The 15,609-nt window shown below is 42.8% G+C and overlaps 1 pseudogene; it reads right to left on the bottom strand.

Annotated features, from left to right (window-relative positions):
- Window positions 1–15,609, bottom strand: part of LOC135201966 (exportin-5-like) — a 112,904-nt pseudogene that overhangs the window by 75,492 nt on the left and 21,803 nt on the right.

Here is a 15,609-nt window from a genome sequence, read left to right as displayed (position 1 = left end):
CATACGAGCACCTGCAGTCCTAAAACCACAGTACTCAAAGAACAGATAATTGGAAAATAATTAAACTCGTGAAATAGAATAGTACCACAGAAGGTTACATTACACAAAATAAAATATTTAGCACTGGCAGGGGTGAATAACAGTTACACTCTCATGGTATCCCCCCAGGTTCCACAAGACAGACCAACCAATTATAAAGAATTCTCTTATAGTACTTGGTCTTGACCAGAACAGTGCCTGTTGGCACAGTGACAGAATATAAAGGACTCGGGACAAGAGGGCTCTATCTCCTTCCTACATAATAACTAATTTAAATGTACATCATGACTACAATAAACACAAAGTACGAACACTAAATTTAGTCAGAAAAGGTGTAAACTTTAGAGACAAAAGATACCAGGACTCCAGGTCAACACCAGACTTCTGTATCACTTGGTAGCTGGGACAGCAGTGGCTTTCATTACATGGTTACTAACATCTCCAATAAGGAATAAAAAGCCAAGCAGAGATTCAAATACTTATTCAATGGATCTACCTGTGGTTTTTTTTGAAACTGCCAAATCCCATACAATACACAGTCAGTAAAATGTCTGCTTAAAAACCAGAACAGATAACATTACAGGGGCATACCACTTTCAAACATGTCAAAGTACTGTAGATGTTTGTTTGTGTGGTGTTTTTACATTGCATGGAACCAGAGGTTATTCAGCAACGGGAACCAACGGCTTAACGTGACTTCCGAAACCACGTCGAGAGTGAACTTGCCATCACCAGAAATACTCATCTCTAGATGTCTGTAAAATGTCTGCATAAAAACAAAAGAAAACATCACAGGGGCATACCACTTAAAGCATGTCACACAAAGTATTGTAGAAGTTACCTGGTACCTATTTCCCTAGATAATTCACTCTGCAAGATAATGATACTCAGCAAGGAGCTGCAGAAAAGATAGAATAAATCATTCTTCATTTCTCAACCCTGGCAACACCACCTCACCTGGACAACCCTGCAGTGTTGCTGAGAAGCTTCTTTTTTGTCAAGTCTACATATCATTTTCATATTCTGTGAAATTTTCTTCCAAGAGGCCGAGAAAGAATCCAAATATTGACTCCATATTAGCAGCTAAAGCCTGATACAGGTCTCTGCGTCGCTGATTTGATTCCAAGTTCTGCAAAAAGAATTGAACGATGATTATTAAGCTTGATATAAACCATAAACTTGACCAAATATAAAACAATTTACATATATTAACTTTCAGACCAACTTTCCAATAAACTTCCTCAGATGTACCAAAGAACATAACCTCTTAAAAACAGAATATAGAATGCAACTGCTTTCCCTATACACTCTATGACTTGCTATTAACAATTTACATCTTTATAACTCTAAAAGATCTAGAAGGCTTTTGTCAGAGCTCAGCCTATAGTTATTTTCAAGAATATTATACTTCTGTTCTACTTTTTAAACTATTTTATGGAACTATACATCCATAATTCTTACTAAACTCCTACAAATACTCTTATATTTCATTTACTGTATACACTTAGGTACTATATTTCTGCTACTTATTTTACTTTAAAGAAAGTACCATTTATATTCTATTAACCCTTAATCGCCGAGCCGGTATTTCCAAAAGTGTCTCCAGTATGCCAGCGGCATTCAGAGTGCGTGCAGAAGTGGAAAAAGAGTTCTTTTTTCAAAAAAATCACAGCACGCTTAATTTTCAAGATTAAGAGATCATCTTTGGCTCCTTTTTTTGTCATTGCCTGAAGTTTAGTATGCAACCATCAGAAACGAAAAAAAATATTATCATATATAAATATTGGAATATATGACCGCAAAAAAAATTTCTATATAATTGTATACAAATCGTGCTGTGAGCAAAACGGTTAAAGCTAATGAGTTAATTATTTTCGTTGTATTGTACACTAAATTGCGATGATTTTGGTATTAACAAATTGTAAAACAATCAAAGCAACACAGAGAAAATATTATCATACTATGATGCATGAATTCATAAACATAAAATTTTTTTTTTCAAGAATTCACCATAAATCAAAATATGGTCCTAAAGACTTCCTGTTTGTTGCAAATGAAGGTAATTGATTGAATATTACTAGGCCATAAGTGCTGTAGCTTACAATTGCAGTTTTTTACCATTTCAGTCGAGTTAAAGTTGACTGAAGGTCGAATTTTTTCTATTTTTCATTATTTATATGAAAATATTTCAAAACTGATAAAAGCTACAACCATTGGTTGTTTTTTGTTGTATTCTACATGAAATTGCGCACATTTTCATATAAAAAACTTTGGTTGAAAAAATTTCTTATTTTTTCGGCAGTTACCGCACAGACGTAGGAAAAAAATTTTTTTTTCAAAAATTCACCATAAATCGAAATATTGTGCTAGAGACTTCCAATTTGTTGCAAAATTAAGATAAATGATTGGATATTACTAGAATGAAAGAATTTTGGCTTACAATTGCGGTTTTCGACCATTTCGGTCGAGTCAAAGTTGATTGAAATTTGGCACTTATCGTTATTTATATGAAAATATTTCAAAACTAATAAAAGCTATAACCATGGGCTGTTTTTTGTTGTATTCTACATGAAATTGCGCATATTTTCATATATAAAACTCTATGTAACGGCTAATACAAAATGGTGCAAAAATTATGTCAGTGACGAAATAATTTCCGAGATGTGTCGCTGATGCTTTTTAGTGCGAGAGAAAGAAATTCGTGCTTGTGCACGATTGTAAACAAAACAACAGCTTGATCCGTGAACTCCCAGCATCCCTCAAGGTGCGTGATACAAAAGTTTTTGCCAAGTAGGCCTATAACTATTTTTCCACAAATTTTTAAAAAACTTTTTTGTGTTGACGTTTCATACGTCAATTTGGCACCCAACAGACAATTTTCATCGACATTTACGTAACATGTCCAATCGGCATTTAAGGGTTAATCAAACCTACCACTGCCTGACTAATAACTGTAACATGTTTATATATACTAAAGATATTTTACACACAGTATGGTAAAGATCTACACAAGTTTCCTCTTAAATGGCATCAATTGATGGGCTCACTCAAAATTACCATATTATGCCTGGAATCACCTTTTTTTCATGTTACTAACTACACTCAAAATAAGTACAGTACTTGTAACCAGCTGATCTAAGTTTTTATTTCCAGTTTACTTTAAGAATATAAATCATTCATGCACATTAACACCTAGTAGAGTTTTAATGCTAGGTGCCAGTATTTTTACGTCTATAATTTGCTATGGCTTGTTCACACCTGTAATCCATTAAATATGCAGACCTTTATCTTTAGTTTTATATTTATAAGTGATTCAATTCTTCTGTGAAAGAACCTCTCCTCATATTTCTTCAGAAGTTCAAACGTCTTAGGTGAGCTTTAGCATTCAACTAAACCCTTTAGTTGGACTACCTACTACATATACACAAGTAACTTCTTATCTATATTTCGTTATGAGAAACATAATACCTACATAATTTTCCTGACAATATCCACTTTATACTATGATACTTTGCGGACCAGAAACCACACCAATTCCATGAATTACCTGTAATGTGCAACATCTTCTGCAAATGCGAAGAAAAACTAACAGCACTAGTTCAGTCTGTGTTGGACCACGGCGAGAAAGCTGATGAAGTTCGTCTAAGAGCCCAGGCCACTGCTGAGGCCATTCTCGCTTTATCATCTCTACAACCAACCTTGAAACCTGTTAATGAACAATAACATCTCCATAAATAAAATACAATATATTAGTTAGTACTACATTCAAAATTTTGTACTATTAGTGTTACAAAATATAAATCTCCCATTTGATAATTGTATTTCAAAGACACCAACAATACAATTTCTATCTTTATAAACTCTTACAGCAGGACTAAGTAAGTTGACCAGCCATTCAAAAAATAGCAAAAACAATGCATGAAATGCTAATAACAGGTCATGATGAAAAGGCTATGGAACAATGCAAATAAACTATAGTACTTATGTACCGAGTAGAGCATGCATGCAATAGCCTTCTAAAGGCCAGTTTAATAATACAATAGAAGGAAAAAGACACATGACTTCTTAGCAAGTGCACCAGGAAGAGCTTAACTGCAAATGAAGAAGCTGTTTACAGGTGTGATATCTAGACTTCAAAATAAACCATGATCACTATACTTGAGATTTACTAATCGTACATTCTCTAGTACTACGATCACAAGGGTAACAGAACCCTATATAACAAAATTCACAAAAAAGTTTTTAAGCACGCTTTTACTAAAATGTACTAAAATGTTAAAAGTAACTTTTTTTAAACATATCAGGAGCTTCTCACAATTACTCATATCTACAAAAATGAAAGCATGGGATGCCCAACACAGAAGGAAATGCTACAAGAAATAATCTGAAGAGTTTACACATCATACAAATCCTGAGATACTGGGAGCCGTCACTGTAGGGTCACTAGAGGTCACTGCTGACCTACTGATCATGTAGGGTTGTATTGTCACCAGGATTGAGTAGCCATGCAAAATTTCAAGTCCAATCAACAAAGGGAGCAGGTAGAAAAAAAAAGTCACAAATTTTGACCAAAACAGACACAAAACTCAAGTTAAATATGTGTAAAAATTAAATGATTTAGGCATGCAATCATAAAGGGAGAGGAACAGTCAGTCAAAGTAGTAGGCGACAGAATTTGAAGGGTGAGAGGAAGGTCCAGAAAATCAATTAGCACAGATGCACAGACAGCAGCCAGTGAGAAGCCCCAAAATATCAGGCCGAGGGCACAGTTTAAGACCATGATCATATGGGAATTCAGGCAGGATATGCCCATGATAGAAGGGAGTGGAGATACCTCATTGCAAGAGTAACCAAATAAAATGAAATCCAAACATGGCAAAGCTTGAAATGCACATTACACGCAAGTAGAGTCACTTCATGGCGTATACTACTGTATCTTGAATTCCAGTCTGTGTGGTCAGTCATATCTTCAAAGGGTGTAGGTTGGACACATTAGTATAAGTAGTAATAAGCACTATTTGGTCACTAAAACCAATTGATCATAACATGCCTTATTCTGTACTGAACTCATCCCTGTCACATCATAACTATAAAAACATAATACCCACCAAGTCCTGCTGATGTCCTACTGCTGCTAAAATCTGTATCTATTCTTTTTATTTCTACAGATAACATCCTCGAATCTCAAGGGATAAAATTTGTAGAGCCAAATCTGACATCATTACCACTCAAAGGGTTGAAAGATAAAACAGCTAAATATCTTTCTTGTACGCACTATGTAACTATATAATTAAAAAGTATTTATGCCATGGCTGATGAAAACTAAGCAACACCAACCTTATCTTTCACAAAAAGATGTTCAGACAGCAAGTCTAGCGAACCCTCTGCAACAAGACGCATAACATTCTCCTGTAAAAATATTGCAAAATATATTAACAGTAATACAGAACAATCTAGATTAATAGAGCCATTCAAATTGAAAAATCATAACTGTATATTTAAAGATAATACATCATCTAAATGCATCATCTACATACATACTTTTCTTCTGCAACCATACCAAAAACCCTCTTTTCCTCAATGGCTCAAACACTTTTTGCCTGAACTTGAAAGTTACAGATCATTCTGGTAACTGTTCCCACAATTTAAAATTCACCTTGTTCTAATTTCTAACTCTCATTCATGAACAAAATCTTTAGGTGGACCCTGTGAGAGCATGGAAACAACTCAGAGAAATCCTTGATGTAATTTATAACAACGACCATTTTAATAGTTTTTCATCACAATTCAATTAATATTAAAAATAGACTGAAAACTCCAAGAATGAAATGCTCTGAATATGTGATGAGAAAGGGAGTACAGCCACTAGAAAAGTACTAAATATGGAAGCAGCAAGTGAAAAATTGTACAATGGCTTAAAAAATCTCTGATGATATTTTCTGCTTTGTCATCTGCTCACCCAATGAACTTATTTCGTGATGACTCCAAATTTTTTTTTACCATACTGTAGCATGGCATTTACGTAATATTAGCTTTTGTTTTCCCTTTCTTTTATGTGAGGCCTAATGAAGCCAGTTCACAATCATATTGTCACTGAGCATTATGTATGCATAACTTTGCTTTTAAATTATTCATATACATATATCGTTTGTTAAATGACAATGAAATTTCTAGCTATTGCAAGACAGACTCAAAAGGATTTGTTCTTGAATGCAAAGTGAAAGTTAATGAAGTGGGACCGCTTGGTGGAAAGAGACCATATACCATTTAGTGCGCTGTGCACAGCACACTTTAACTTGTACCTTCCTGTATATAGACATTATTCCATGATTTAATGATAACATCCTGATATCAAGAACATAACATGTAGGATGCTCATGTTCCCTTCAGTGACAATTTTTATTATTATTATAAGAATAGTTTAACCAGACCACTGAGATGACTAAGCTATTCTTATAATAATAATAACCTTCACTGAAGGGAACATGAGCATCCTACATATTATGTTCTTAATATCAGGATGTTATCATTAAATCATGGAATAATGGCTATATACAGGAAGGTACAGTGAAGAAACACCTACACACTGTGCACTTTATATCAAGGTATAGAGTGGTACAGACCTGGTTTATACAGTAAAATCTAGCCCTGGCCAAACAATCATGGAAAACAATTCAAGTAGCAGTCCTGAATCCTGAAGTTTTCTACCCTTTGTTGCAGCAGCAGAACTCTGACCCAAAGCAAAACGACATGACTGCAAGATCTGAAGCAGATCAATAAGTATGAAGTCCATGGGGTGGTACGTGGTTCAAATTCAGTAAAACCAAAACTTTGATCAGCCAATCTTATAACACACCCCCAGCAATGATTTAAAGTAAGTAACACTGCAGTTCTCAATTCTAAATATCATACATATATGTATGACAATAAATAACTCTAAAGTTTTCAATTTTGAAACAATAAAAATGACAATTTGTCCAAAATTGCATTTTTCCTAATTATACAAACCTGAGGTCCTTTACAATAGGAAGGTACTAGCGGCAGCTGGATAGGTCGTAAGCTTTCGAACAAGGGGTTCGGTAGTTAACTGCTTGTCCGACAGGCGCGCGCGCGCGACTGGGAGGTAAACAAATCACTTTTGCTTTTGGCCCAAGCAAAAACTGCAGTGTGAGGGGTGGCATGAGGTGGGACTATGTGTAAAAGGACCTCAGGTTTGTATAGTTAGGAAAAATGCAATTTTGGACAAATTGTCATTTGTTCCGACACGGCATACAAACCTTCGGTCCTTTTACAATAGGAAGACTCACTTCTTGGTGGGAGGAATCTGAGTCTTTTGTGAACAGACCGGTGTTTCGACCCAAACTTGGCTGAATGCCTCCCTGGTCGTAAGAGCGAGGGAGGATCCAAGCCTCTGTCCGATTGATCGGGGTGTGCACCGCAGGATCAATGGTCAGACCTCTGGACCAAGTACTGAAAGAGAGGGAGGCAAGCGTATCTCTCTCTTCGTACCAGCAAACAAGAACAAGTTCCTATTTGCAAGAGGCAACATAAAGTTATGGTTTGTCTCTTGTTGGCATCCACTTCCCCCCCCTTGTAGGAGGAAGTGGTGGATATTCGCTCCCATCCCTAGTGAAAGGGATAGGATGGGGCTCTGTCGAGTAGCTCACCGGCATCTCGTCCTTATCCAGCAAGGTGATGACCGTATCCCTCTACCCACAGGTAGAGAGAAAAAGATAGGAAGAGAAGCCAGTCACTCTCTCATTTACTTATCTATTCTTACAGTCACACCAGGACTCGATGCTGTTCAGCCTGCTAGGGTCTGGGTTAGCTACACAACGTGTTGAGCAGCCACCACGGGTCCCAAGGAAAACGATCCAAGGACCTGTGGGCAATATCCAAAAGGTAGAAGGAGGTGCCAGTGGTCTGGTTGTACCACCCCCCCGACCCCTGCCTTCAGTACCTGCGCCACGGAGAAGTTCTTGTGTAACTCGAGGGAGTGTACTTCTAGGTCATCTTGGTGCTGACGAAGAGTCTTCAACACTCAGCCTGGGATGTCGAGTTTCTTCAGAAAGCGCGGTCGCGCTTTCACAGGACAAAGCAGCATCTCCTTCGCATCTAAGGCGGTGAAGTCCATTAGGGAGGGGATTGTGAAGGACTCTAAACCGATCGTCAGGAACCGAAGGGTTCTGAGTCTTCGCTACGAAGTCGGTACGAAATCGAGCGTCACGAATCCCCATCCCCTGGATGCTTGACTTCGCAGGAAAAGTCATGCAATTACCTCAGAGGAAAAGAAGGGAATGGTCGTATGACCTATCCCTCTTCTCGACTTCGTGATGTCCTGTACCCATACTGGTCTATTCCCCGTCTGGCAGTGAAGTGTCTCACATTCTCCTATCCCCATGCAGTGAAGTTCTTCTTCTCGGTAGTGGATAGGACACCGACACTCAATGGTGGGTGTCGATGGTATGGGTACTGTGACAAGCCGTTAGGACGAAGAAAAGACTGTTATGGAACAACCGAACTAAGTCCACAGCGAAATTCGTAACAGACTTGGGCGCTCTGACAGCTGCCGACTGACTGCGTTCGGTAGGAGGCAAGTTGTCCAAGCACCCGAGCAAGTCACGTGACCTTCGCCTTAAAAGGGTTATGCCAAGAGACTAAACAAATAATTTGTTCGTCACCGATGCCAGAAGGCGAGGTGATGATTCTCTTAAGGCATGTGCCCAACAGGCGAAAGTCAATTGCCTTCTAGAGACCGAGGTCCCTGATGGCAAGATATCTCATAGTATAGTTGATTCTCAGCTAAGGAGAAACAACACTATGTGTCGTTGAAGACGAAGGTGTACAGAAAATGCAACCTACGTCTTCACAGCTGAACCGAGAGAAGGATTCTCAAGATTCTGAACCTGTGCTACAAACACTGAGAACGCTAACCGCTATTCATTGCTGTCCGGTGAGGATCGTAGTTGCAATGAAAGCGGAGCGCTTTTCAGTAATGAAGACACAGGGAAATACTGCCTAAAGAATTGCTTCTCATGGGCTGAATATTTGGAAGTAGAGCTGTCAGGTCGGAGAGTAGGCGATGTCTTCTGACACATCTGTTAATTCAAGGGGCGAACAATGAATAATTGCATTATCGCGGTGCGATGCAGCGGGAGACTAGTACAGACTTCTGTTACCGTGCGGTAAACAGAAAGATGAAAGAGTCCAAGAGATATCTCTGTTGAAAATTCTCGCAATGTCGAAGGCGATGAAATCGAGCGTCACAGCAGTAGATGGTCCTTCATTATTGCGAGAATCCCCGTTAATCAGAGACCTAAGTCCATGATTGTTGGGCAGAGATACGGTTCGGTAGTCAATCAAACCAGGGGAGAGAGAGACGTAACCGACCGTGCATCTCGGAGACCTAGCTGATACTGAGCTGCTATCAGGCAGTTCAATACGCAGTAGCTCTCGGTGACTCGTCATCCTGAGTTGCCAGGTAATCCATTATTCCACGAATGAATGCGTTCGGCTAGAACCATCGAGCCATAAAGAATAACGCTCGAGCATTATATTTAAACGAAACGGATTTCGGGTAAAATACAAAAGCTGATTTAGTGTTGTCATGACAATACCAAGTATCTAAAATCGAAACTGATAACTGCTGGGAGGTTGCAGGCAACCCCGAGTTGCAGTTCAATTAAGATACAATTCGTCTCGGTCACAAACCGTAGAGTTAACTACGGTATGCGCCTACCCCCCGGACAATTCAACTGTTAAAAGAATCATGTCGCGAGGGTAATATACGTAGTATATTTGTAGGTTCTGTACAACGACCTCCATCCTAAATTCTTTTCCCCTCGAGGAATGAGAATAAGGATTGGAGATCGACCACCTTCGTTCTCTAGTCAAGAGAGTGAAGGAGAAGTCTTTCCCAAAGGAAAGCTTCAATGGTGAACAGAATACCGAAGACGATAGTTCAAGCCAAACTGGAAGTTCCCGTCCGTTCTTCTCTATTCCAGGTTAATCGCCTACTGTGAGATACTCTTCTTTCAGCAGCAGTCTTCTTCCAAATGCTAGAAATTACCGGAATTCGAGCATAAGCGAGGTTCCCGATATCGTGTAACAATTATCGGGGATTCTCGCTCACTTTGGACCGTGGTCTCGCCTAAGTGTTTGGAGATCGTAAAAAACTCGAACACTCTGAGTGCGCTAGAAATTCCGTAGAATTCTAAGCACTCTGCGAAACCCCCACCGAATTCGTCAAACGATATCGGCTGGTGGTCCTCTCGATTCCCGTAGAAATCGAGAAAGGGGCAGGATCCCTCCTCAACGACCGGGGGCTTACGTCAGGTAGGACCCGAAGGTCCCCCCGTAGCGCAGCCCCTAACGTGGGATCTTACAGAGAAATCTCTGTAGGATCCCTCCCCTTTCCCTCGTAGCCGTAAGGAGAGAGGGAATGGGGGAGGAATTGGATACTGGCTCGCCTTCCAGCGGAACTAGCAGTTGGAGAAGAAAAGCAGCAGCCATCGCCTTACGGCGATGGCCTCTCAGAGCCTGGGAAAACGTATCCGTCAGGAGAAAAACGTTTTTCCCCCGAGGAGGGTTACGAACTCATACTGTAGGTAAGGGTCTGCCGCCACTGTGAAAGTCGTCTGGGTGGGGCTGATCGACACCTGACAGGAGAGAGCCGATACCGTCCTCCGACTCATTCCAGTCCTCGTCGAGGTCGAAACCTCTCAGGAGGACCGAAGGGGTATTCAAATACGGTGTCCGAAGACACGTAGAAACGCCTCTGTCGCAGTAGAGGAGGTGAAGTAGCTTGTTCGACCGGCCAGAACTGAGAGAGCCTTCTTGTCCGGAGACGAGAGACTACCTGGTTCAACACAGTCGGCAAGCTCCGATCGCGGCAGACCCACTGTCGATTTGGGTTCCCTCTCGGGCCCCAAAACGACTCGAGCCGAGATGTGGCTCTGCTGGTGGGAGCGGCGATCCTTCCCCGAGGTCGTTGTGCTGACGAATCAGCGCCATAACCTCGGCAAAGTTCCTCTGGATCTCGGAAGTTACAGCATCTTGCAGAGTAGGACCGTTAAGCCCTTCGAACAAGAGCATATTCCGAGAACCTTCCTCCTAAGAAGGGGGAACAGCGACAGCCCTCTCGGTCTTCTCCATCCACTTGTGCATACGTCCTGGCCGGTCCAAGAACCGTGCCTGGCACGTAGGGCGTCGTGGTGGATCATGAGGGGCGCACCCCTCACGATCACTCCTCAATACCTCGCTCCTCCCGGTGTAACCCGAGGAGGTTGAAGGTACGGGAGAGGCAGACCTGACGCTCCCTCCTCGCTCGCTGGCAGAACCAGCAGGCTTGGAGGGCTGCAGGCGATCGTCAACCCGCGGTGGCGATCGAGCTGCAGGCCTGGTCGAACCGTCTCCCTGTGGAGAACGGCTGGATCTGAGCACAGCGGCCCCGATCTCGAGTGTCAGAAGAGCTGGTGCTGGTTGCCGTACCCGATCGCTCTCTGTGAGAGCAACGGTCAGGCGACCTGCAGGCTCCACTGTCACAGTGAGACCGGTGCTTGTCCTCACGGCACGTCACGTCGCTGGTTCCAGCCGTGGCTGGCACCGGCGAACGAGGGGACCTCTTCCCAGCCTCAGCCCGTGGCCGGTCGTGGACCGTCACGTCATCCCGGGTAGCCAGCTGGTCGCCGCGAGAGCGAGAGCTGGTCTGGTGAGAGTCGCGTGAGCGGCTGTCACCAGTCTTCCGCTCCGTGCCGTGAACCTGACGCTGAGCGGGCTCAGAGGTCTGGTTCCTGGCTGCACAGTCGCTGGTAGGCGACCGTACACTCGGTACCTCCCGCGAACGAGAGGCCGAGACGGACCCTGATGCAGTGGCAGAACCACTGACACCAGGCGAGGAAGTACCGGTGTTAGCCGGTACCCCTCTGGTCCCCGTAGTCTTCTTCCTTGCGGAAGAAGAGACGGGCCCCGCTCCCGAAGGAACCCTCCCGTCCCACCGAGGTGAGACGGGTCCCGAGAAGCTCCCGAGGGAGACTTCTTAGGAGGGAGGAGGCAACCTTCTTCTTCCTCGGCTGTGAAGCCTTAGAAGTCGAAGGGGAAGAGGCGGCAGCCGACGACGATGAAGAAGATGAAGACGACGACGACGACACCTTCCTCCTCTTCTTCGTCAGCTTCCTCAGGACAGACATAAGATCTGCCATCCAGGGCGGAGCCGGGGCTGCTGTAGCCGAAGCCACAGGGCCCGGACGCACCTGTACAGACAGACCAAAGTCTGGGGTAGTACCACCACGAACAGGGACGACGTCAGCAGGTATGGGCATCTCAGGAACAGCAGGCACAGCCAGCACAGCATCGGCAGGGACAGCCAGCGCAGGAACAGCAGGCACAGCCAGCACAGCATCGGCAGGGACAGCCAGCGCAGCAACGGCAGGGACAGCCAGCGCAGCAACTGCATGGACAGTCAGTACAGAATCGGCAGGTACGGCAGGCAGCACCGGAAACACAGGAGGTGGAGCAGCAGCCAGCAACATCCTGGTACCGGCGGCAGGTCCAGGGGCGAGCTCTAGGGCAGCGGAAGTGTGGTCGCGGCAGCGCGGCAACCACGAGCGGCGGCAGCACGCCCCCCTCTCGGTACGGCGAACGGCACTTCACAGCGGCTGTAGGCAAGACTGTTACCACGTGAGGCGAGTACACCAGGTGAGGAGGGACGTCGTCACCTGGAGTCTATATCGTTGTCGTGGTCACCACTCCATGGGTGACCGCAGCAGGCTCAGACATAGAACCACCGCCCCTGGACACTAGGCACGCCCTGCAAATCGAAGGACGCCCATACCTCACCAAGGTCCACCCTCGTGGCAATAGCACCTGCGGAAATAACAGTAGTAGTGATTAGTGGGGGGGAAGTCCCTCGCGCAGGGGGGTGAGCCCCACACCGAACGAGCGGAAGACCCCAAATACAATTGTACATTGGGCACCGAGCGCCCTCCCCCGCGCTCGACGGATCGGGCGAGGAGAAGAACCCAGATAACCCCCCCCCCGAAGGGGAAGGGCCATCTGTGGGAGCTTAGCGGGGGGGGGAGGGATTCTCGTTCCCCACCCCCGCACAGCACCCATGTACCCAACAATAATAATAAGAGCCCGAGAGCAATCGTGCCCTCGGCACCGAATGCAAGGGCAAGAGGATCAATTCCCTGACTGAGCAGAACTTGAACCAAAATAAATATTGATGCAATCAATAATAAAAGGAATAACATGAAAAAGAATCTTGCATTACGATTCACTTCACAATGAATAAGGGCTCGGAGCGAGCGCATTTGCGCCCTCGGTACCGAGCGCAAGGGTTAAAAGGATCCATTCCCGATTATGAACGGAAACCTTGATCCATAATGAATTGATGCAATCAAAATATATATGAAAAAATGAAAAAGAATACTGCGCTTGCGATTTCACTTCATACAAAATAAAAAGGGGAAGGATCAATTCCCGGAATTAGCGGAAACATTGATCCAAGTAAATAATGCAATCTCAATAAAATATGAAAATGAAAAAGAACTGCACTTGCGATTTCACTTCATTCAAATAAAAAGGGGAAAGGATCAATTTCCGGGTAAGCTCGGAAACTGATCCAAAATGAGTATTGCTACAATCAAAATAAATATATGAAAATGAAAAAGAATACTGTACTACTTGCAATTCCACTTCCATACAGAATAAGTTTTCGTGCCGAGCGCATTCGCTCGGCAACGAGCATACAGGTCAAAAAAAAATAAATGAAAAGGGCACTTACTTACGATTTTCATCTACACATTTTCAACCAAAATATAAGCTCGGAGCGAGCGCTCTCCCGCCCTCGGCACCGAGCATACACAATACGCGGATCACTCCTGGGAAAAAATGAATTCCCGCACTTACGACCCTTCAGTCCCGGCACTCGGGTAATCGGAGGGCGTGGAGAAACCAAGATCCTTTAATTCACAATTGAATTCAATGGAAATAAATATGAAATGATTGTACTTACAATTCAGTTTCACTAGATAAATAGAAAAGAAAAACACAACCATGTGAAAGCAACGACGATGAAGCGGGCAGAGAGCGATGATACACGTCTACACGCCAGCAGGCCGAAAGCAAAAGTGGTTTGTTTACCTCCCAGTCGCGCGCGCCTGTCGGACAAGCAGTTAACTACCGAACCCCTTGTTCGAAAGCTTACGACCTATCCAGCTGCCGCTAGTACCTTCCAATTGTAAAAGGACCGAAGGTTTGTATGCCGTGTCGGAACAAACCACTTGTTCCAAAAAACTGCTGGTACTGTTCAAAAGGCTTTCAATACTGTTTCTACAAACATGGGGGTGTTAATGCCACAAATTTCAGATCTGTTCTTCCATTCTTTGAATAGCATCCTGTCTGGATACTGGCAATATCCAGGATCTCTGAGTCAAACTATAATAAATAGTGGTTTCCTACTTTCCAGCAATGCAAATTGGCATTTTGATCATTATAAAAAGGTATTCAGCTAGACCATCTTCCACGAGCCATAATTAAAAAGGAACTTCCACTGTTCCTCAATACATGTGAACACTTCCAAATCCTAGGGGTATACTGCCTCCCAAACATCTTGCATGGTACTCTGTAAACAGGACTAAAGGTTCTTTCCAGTATCTGCCCTGCACACCTTTTAATTTTTCACTCATTGCATAATGATTTTAAACTTCCCGAACTTTATATTCCTTTAACCAGATGCACCAGGCTAAAAAAATCTTCACCCATAGGAATGACAATTCCAATTTTCATAAATAAATCTTTTGGACGAGCCCTGCAAGTCTATAAAATAGCTTCATTCAGAATTAAAGCAAGTTGCTTTTTTTCCATAAAATCAACTACTAACCTGATGAACTTTCACTCCCTCACTAATGAACAATAAAATAGTAATCTTCGCACAGTAAAGGCTCCAATACTCACAAGTTTACGAAAGGATGTAATGCTGCTTCCAAAACTAGTATACCAGTCCAACTATGCCTTAACTATTCTTATTTATTTCTCCAATGCTATTTGTTTAAATGTTTTTCAACTAATTATTTTAATCTGTATTCTGTCATATTTCTCTTTAATTCCCTTCCTTTTCCACATATGGACACTTCTCAGTAAAGCCCATTGGGACCACAAACCATTTGCCATTTCAATGTACTTTACACAAGCTGTGCACTATCCACTGATCGTATCATTGCTGTGCCTAAACCTTTTTTGCCTGACACTTGACAATAACAGTCTGCAACCAGCTTCCAAAGACTTTTTCAAAGACAGAGTCGAAAGACTGGAAATGCATAATTTTAAAATGGCATACAACCCAAGATTTTAAAGAGTTCCAGAACTGTCTCTTAAATCATTGCAAACCAATCTCGACCTTCCTCAGACCAAAAACAAGGAACTTCTCTCTCATGCAAAATAAGCCAAGCTGTGTCTCTTTTTCAAGAAATGTAGACCCTAAGATTTCTGCTTGTCAAAGAATTTCACTGTACATCTTGCTGAGGGGGAAGAGCAGAATGAACCAAGAACATGTTACCAACGAGGAAA

Source organism: Macrobrachium nipponense, chromosome 30 (genome assembly GCF_015104395.2).
Source record: "Macrobrachium nipponense isolate FS-2020 chromosome 30, ASM1510439v2, whole genome shotgun sequence".
NCBI lineage: Eukaryota > Metazoa > Arthropoda > Malacostraca > Decapoda > Palaemonidae > Macrobrachium > Macrobrachium nipponense.
Note: the sequence above shows the minus strand (reverse complement) of the source record. Positions and strands in the feature narration are given on the sequence as shown.